Consider the following 5,718-nt stretch of genomic DNA (forward strand, 5'->3'; position numbering starts at 1 on the left):
TAAAAAAATTAATGTGACCTTGACCTGACCTTCGCTACGCAACCCAAGGTCAAACTGATGTGATCAGTAAATACATCTTTTTAAACGCCACAACTTTTATCTGAAACATTTTTTTCTAAAATGCTTAGTTTTCGAGATATTTCACCGGTCCGGGACTTTTTGAACACCCTGTATATATAGCGGATTTAGATAAAGATATGGAAAAAAGAGGAATAGGTGGAATAGAATTAGAGAAGGATAGAATATGGAATATTGCGTATGCGGATGATGTAGTGTTGTTAGCAAAAAATAGAGAGACGATGCTAGATATAACGGACACTTTAAAGAAATTTTTGAAGGAAAGGAATTTAGAATTGTCTACGGATAAAACGAAAATATTGGTTTTTAATAGAAAAAGTAGGGAAAAGAAAGAAAAATGGAGATGGAAAGATAAAGTGATTGAAGAAGTGCAGCAGTTCAAGTATTTAGGATTTACATTTAATAAAGCAGATAATTATAAGGCACATATAAACGATTTGTATAAGAAAGGTAGAGTAGCATTGAATAAGTTGTGGGGGTGAAGAATATGTAGAGATGATTTTATAAGAAAGTGGACACTATTTAAATATCTACAAAGTGTGATGGCATACGGAGTGGAAATATGGGGATGGGAAGAAAAGGAAAAATTAGAAAGAATAATGATGGATTATATAAGCTGAATGGTAATAAATAACTAACATTACAGTAATTTCCTTGCTAACAAGAAAAAATGCATGGACGTTCGAGTGAATGAAACAGTCGTCGGGACACCGCGTATTGCTCACGTATAGACGAGACAGTGTGAGTCGAGTGTTTTTCTTAATGTGTGTCACACGTATTTTAGGACGGCATTTCTGTTCACGATGTCTTATAATGCTATCTCTCTCGCTATTATGTCTGCGATTTTAATGCAAGAAAGTAAAACGACCCTATTGGTTATGAGCAGCACGCATCAGCATGGGAGGGGATAATGTGCGAATCCCGTGCTGATGCGTACCGCTCGCTAGCAAAGTTTCTCATCAATCACTGCCACTCAGTACAAGACTCGTTCGGCAATCAGTCGCAAGACATCAACCTTCCAAAGTATTGAGATAGGATAGCATCATGCCGTCACACAGGTCTACTCTTCTTCGTGAGGATCAGGTGGTTTCCCCCTAGCAAGGAGTAGCCCTAGAAGTGACGACTTTCCGAAGAAGCTATCTTCGAAAAAAGTTTCATCAAAACCGGCATCGCAAGAAGAAGTGTCTTCGTCAGATCCTTGAACTGTGTAGGTCATCCCAGCCATCCAGGCGAGAAGAAATATCACCCGAGTCCTCAAGAAAAACGATATCGCCTACGAGATCATTCTTGCCGACGCCGCCTTCGAAATCGTCCACGCCGACGGTATCGTCCATAGAAACGACCTCAAAAACGACGCCTTTGTTTCCTATAAAACCTCCTCGTCCACGTACGCCAACGCCGATCGAGCGCAGTCGCCCAGGTCGACGACGTCTTCGAGGAGAAAGTCGCTGCGTCCACTTACGCCGACACCGCGGATGCCGTCGTCAACCCTGAGGATCCGGAAGCTCCTGAAGCCACAACCGCTTCCGAAACCTCGGAAGGAGGTCACTTTACTCCCGTGGAGACTCATACCACTGGAGTTCGAGCCTCCATAGGCTCGAAGCTTACATAAACACCATTATGCTACATAGCAAGAAGGAAAAAGACGGGACTTGAGAACTAAGAAGGAAAAGGACGGTAGCAGCGTAATCGATCATGCAAGAGAAGTCTGGGAAGAACTTCGGCTTCGACCCGACTTTCTCGCTAACTTGATTGATTCGATGCCTAATCGATTCAATCAATTTATCAACCGTGCCGGATATTGGACTGATTATTAACTGACTATTGACTATCTATCTCAATTTCTTCGGCACAAAAGTCTGCCCTTTTCAGGGCCACCAACATTTTATAACGATGGAACGACACTCGAACGCATAAAATATAAAATAATTATATTTCGCGTGTTTATGTAACACTAAAATTAAAAATACTCTACTTCGACAACCTATATAAGCTGTATTATTGCAATATTCTATATTGGTTCAGAATTCTATATTGAAATAAATCTCATATTTTTTTTCAAAAGCAGCTATTAAGAAGTACTTGTCGACGCCTCCCCAAGATCTCCTTTTATATTACAGTAATTTCCTTGCTAATAAGAAAAAATGCATGGACGTTCGAGCGAGCGAAATAGTCATTGAGACACCGCGTATTGCTTATGTATAGATGAGACAGTGTGAGTCGAGCGTTTTCTTAATGTGCGTCATATGTATTTTAGAACGGCATTTCTGTCCACGACAGAATTCTTATAATGCTATCTCTCTCGCTCTTACGTCTGTGATAAAGGATGGAAGATCGCCGCGGCTCCCACCACTATTCCCTCTCCAAGCGTCCGACGATCGCATACCGCTAGCCCCCTCCGCTACTCCGTGCTGCTCGTGCCTCACCTACAGGCAGCAGTGCGTGAGTGACGCGTCATCGTGTGCGAGTCACACGGATATACGGACGGCATTAACGCCGATACGTGTACGTAAAACGTACATCCTCCGTATATGCCTGTTGTCGCTTTCGACTGTTTGACAGGCGTATACGGGCTTGTCGAGGGACGCCATACCTGCCTCTGAGTATCACAGATCAACACAGAAAACATATCTGTGGTATATATTTGACATTTGTTGCAAATATTTCGATGAATAATTTTTGTGTCGTTGTTATGTCTTCCATGATGTCCTCTCACTTATTTCTTCGACAGAGTCTCTTGATTTCTTGATGTTGTCTTACAATAATACTTCTTCTTATACAGCATCTTCTTTTGTGTCCTTAATTTTCTTCGGAGGTCTTCACCAGTTGTCCTCGAGAAGTCCATTATATGTACGTCCTCTTCACCCATATTTATGGGTACTGTTACAAAGTCAGAGATGTTGGGAACATGTTCCATTAAGTTAACATTGTTATCAAAATTACTAATTACGTTACTAATCACATGCTGTTCTATACTACAAGAATTTAAGTTTAATGGTGGTACTGCGTCGTCTTGGACCATAGGGCAATATCATTTCTTCAGGAAAATATTCCGTACAAATCCTCAACTTTGTCAGCGTTTCTTTTGGCGCACCTGTAATGTCATTAATAATAATTAATATTCTGTATGAGTTATATCATTGCATTATAATCAATAAAAAAATTAAGATAGTGACTGTGAGACAAGCAAGAGTACTGAACTTCTTTTCCTGCTGAATATAAATAATGCTACATACTACTTATATATTATTACTGCGCAATTTGAGATATTTATGTTCATTACTCATCGATCAATTCGGTTTTGCCAATTATTCTTTTTGTTAATTATTCAATGTTCAGCTCTGGAGTGAACATCCATGGGGAATCGATGAATTGGTATCTTCAACTTTGATGTGCACTGTGGCACACAACACTTTCAAACCATTTTGATTACGCTGAAACTTCAAAGCTTTATTAAATTATTAATAATATCTACAGTCGAATAAGTGTAATATAAGAAATATTAGTAATGTCTAAGAACTTAAAGTACTAATGTTATAAAGTAACTACTGCTATTAACTAAATTAAATATACTAATATATATTAATATATATTATGAAATATTAGTAGAATATAATAATAATAAAATATTGTAATATATAAATAAAACGTTTTCTCTCCTTTTTTCCTTTTATCGCTGAATAATCGCCTGTAATCGCCTGTCGCCAGCACAATTCACCGCTCGTCACAATTTCTTGTGTACGTGTGTGTACGTACATGTACGTATCAATATGGCGAATGATATATGTGTGCGAGCGGTCGCACTGCCTCCTGTATACTTAAATCCGGAGCGAACTAATCCCACTTCCGTCACCCGCAAAATAGTAAGAGTTTGGGCCCCCTGGTACGACACAAATTAAACTGGCAGTTGTCGATAAACGTGTACGAAATAGCTGCCTCGACGTTATTAGCATAGAATCGACAATTGTTGTTGGGTATGTACAGAATAGCGGTTCTACATTTAAAACCAGTTTCAATGCTTCAATTGTTCGGGTATCTTGGAGAATTAGAATCTCCGAATTTGAAGTGTTATAATTATTTATTATTCGAATAATCGGGTATTTGGATAATGTCAGATCCGGAAAAGATTAAAGTCTCAGCAGGAATTAATATTGTTGACATGAACAAATAATAAAACGATCTTCTCGACAAACAGAACCAATTACCCTTATAGAAATATCATACTAAGAATCATTGATAATTACTTATTATCCAGTATTTTTAATACTGAAAATAAGTAATTAATAAGTAATTAATAAGTAATAATTAATAAGTAATTAATAAATATCAATGATTCTTAGTATGATATTTCTATAAGGGTATATAATTATAATGATGATAATACAAAAGTGTTTAACACACGCTTCAACGAGAGGTTGATCGAAAAACGACGATTGACTAATACTAACTACTTCGATTCGGGAACATTCGCTTGTTGATCCTTACAAAATTCTTTTATGATAATCGGTTCATTTTATTTTATAGGAGACACAATTGATATATTGAATGGTTTTCCGATAACTCGCAAATGAAAGAGTGTATACATTTTAATTACAGGTCATCAAAAGTCTTCGTAAGCGGCTATTTATCTAATCGTTTCTTCCTCGTGCGAGGACGAACATGTTTATAGATCTAACGTATTCATCACGAAGTCAAACGAAATAATCGAATCGATAAATTGAGTCGAGAAGTTAATAGTCAAGTCACCAGGATGAGGGAAAAGGGATAAGAGGACAAGCGGATCGTGCGCGAAAGATACGGGAAAGTATCAAGGGCGCGATGGTATATATTATCTGACGTTATGGTTTACATTTGCGTTTATCTTGTCTGACGCTGACATGTGAAGGGTCTTTATCGATCTGCGAGACCTTCGAGAGTTCCATAAAAGAGATTCCAACTCTTTGCGCTAGAAGGCAAAAAATAATAGTAGGGGAGACCGAAATACGTTTTAAAATTACTCAGAATTCCATCGTTAAAACTTTTTGTTATTTAATTGTCGCGGTTGATTCTGCAAAGTTGATTAAGACAACCTAACTTTATATTTTTATGCTAGAATACAAAAGACATACTAATAAATGAAGTTTACTGTTGCTCTCTTCCTATGCTATCCGAAAAAAATGCCATATTAAGAAACACATATGACATATTAAAAAACACGGTAGTGTCTTGCACATGACGCAATTATTCAAATGATTATATCGTCAGTAACATATTTAGAAAGATTATATTTAACTAACTATAATCCTCTATTAGCAAAAGCTAGTGAAGAAGCTATTATTGAGTATATACTATCAGTTAAGATAGATATATAAAGTAGAGTCAATAATAATTAATATTTCCAAAAAACTTTATTAAAATAAAAGATGTCATTTGGATATTGCCTATTGCCTATTGCCTATTGCCTATAATTGATTTTTTCTTGTTGAAGCCATGTCAAGAAATGCGACGAAATACTGGAGTGTAGTTCTGAAAAGTACTCACCCCCGATTTTTTTGAATCTCAGTATTTTTACGTATTTTGATGCGCTGATTACGAATATCATAATAAAAATTGGTGACTACTTGATTTTTATGGTAAAAACCCATAAAAATTATAGTTTTT

General features: G+C 37.0%; 1 pseudogene; it reads right to left on the reverse strand.

Annotated features, from left to right (window-relative positions):
- Positions 1-2,691: 2,691 nt before the first annotated feature.
- LOC116852092 lies at positions 2,692-3,502 on the reverse strand (annotated as a pseudogene).
- Between the last annotated feature and the right edge of the window lie 2,216 nt (positions 3,503-5,718).

The sequence above is a fragment of the Odontomachus brunneus genome, unplaced genomic scaffold (assembly GCF_010583005.1).
Source record: "Odontomachus brunneus isolate Ranch 3 - 2012 unplaced genomic scaffold, Obru_v1 Obru_scaffold_202, whole genome shotgun sequence".
NCBI lineage: Eukaryota > Metazoa > Arthropoda > Insecta > Hymenoptera > Formicidae > Odontomachus > Odontomachus brunneus.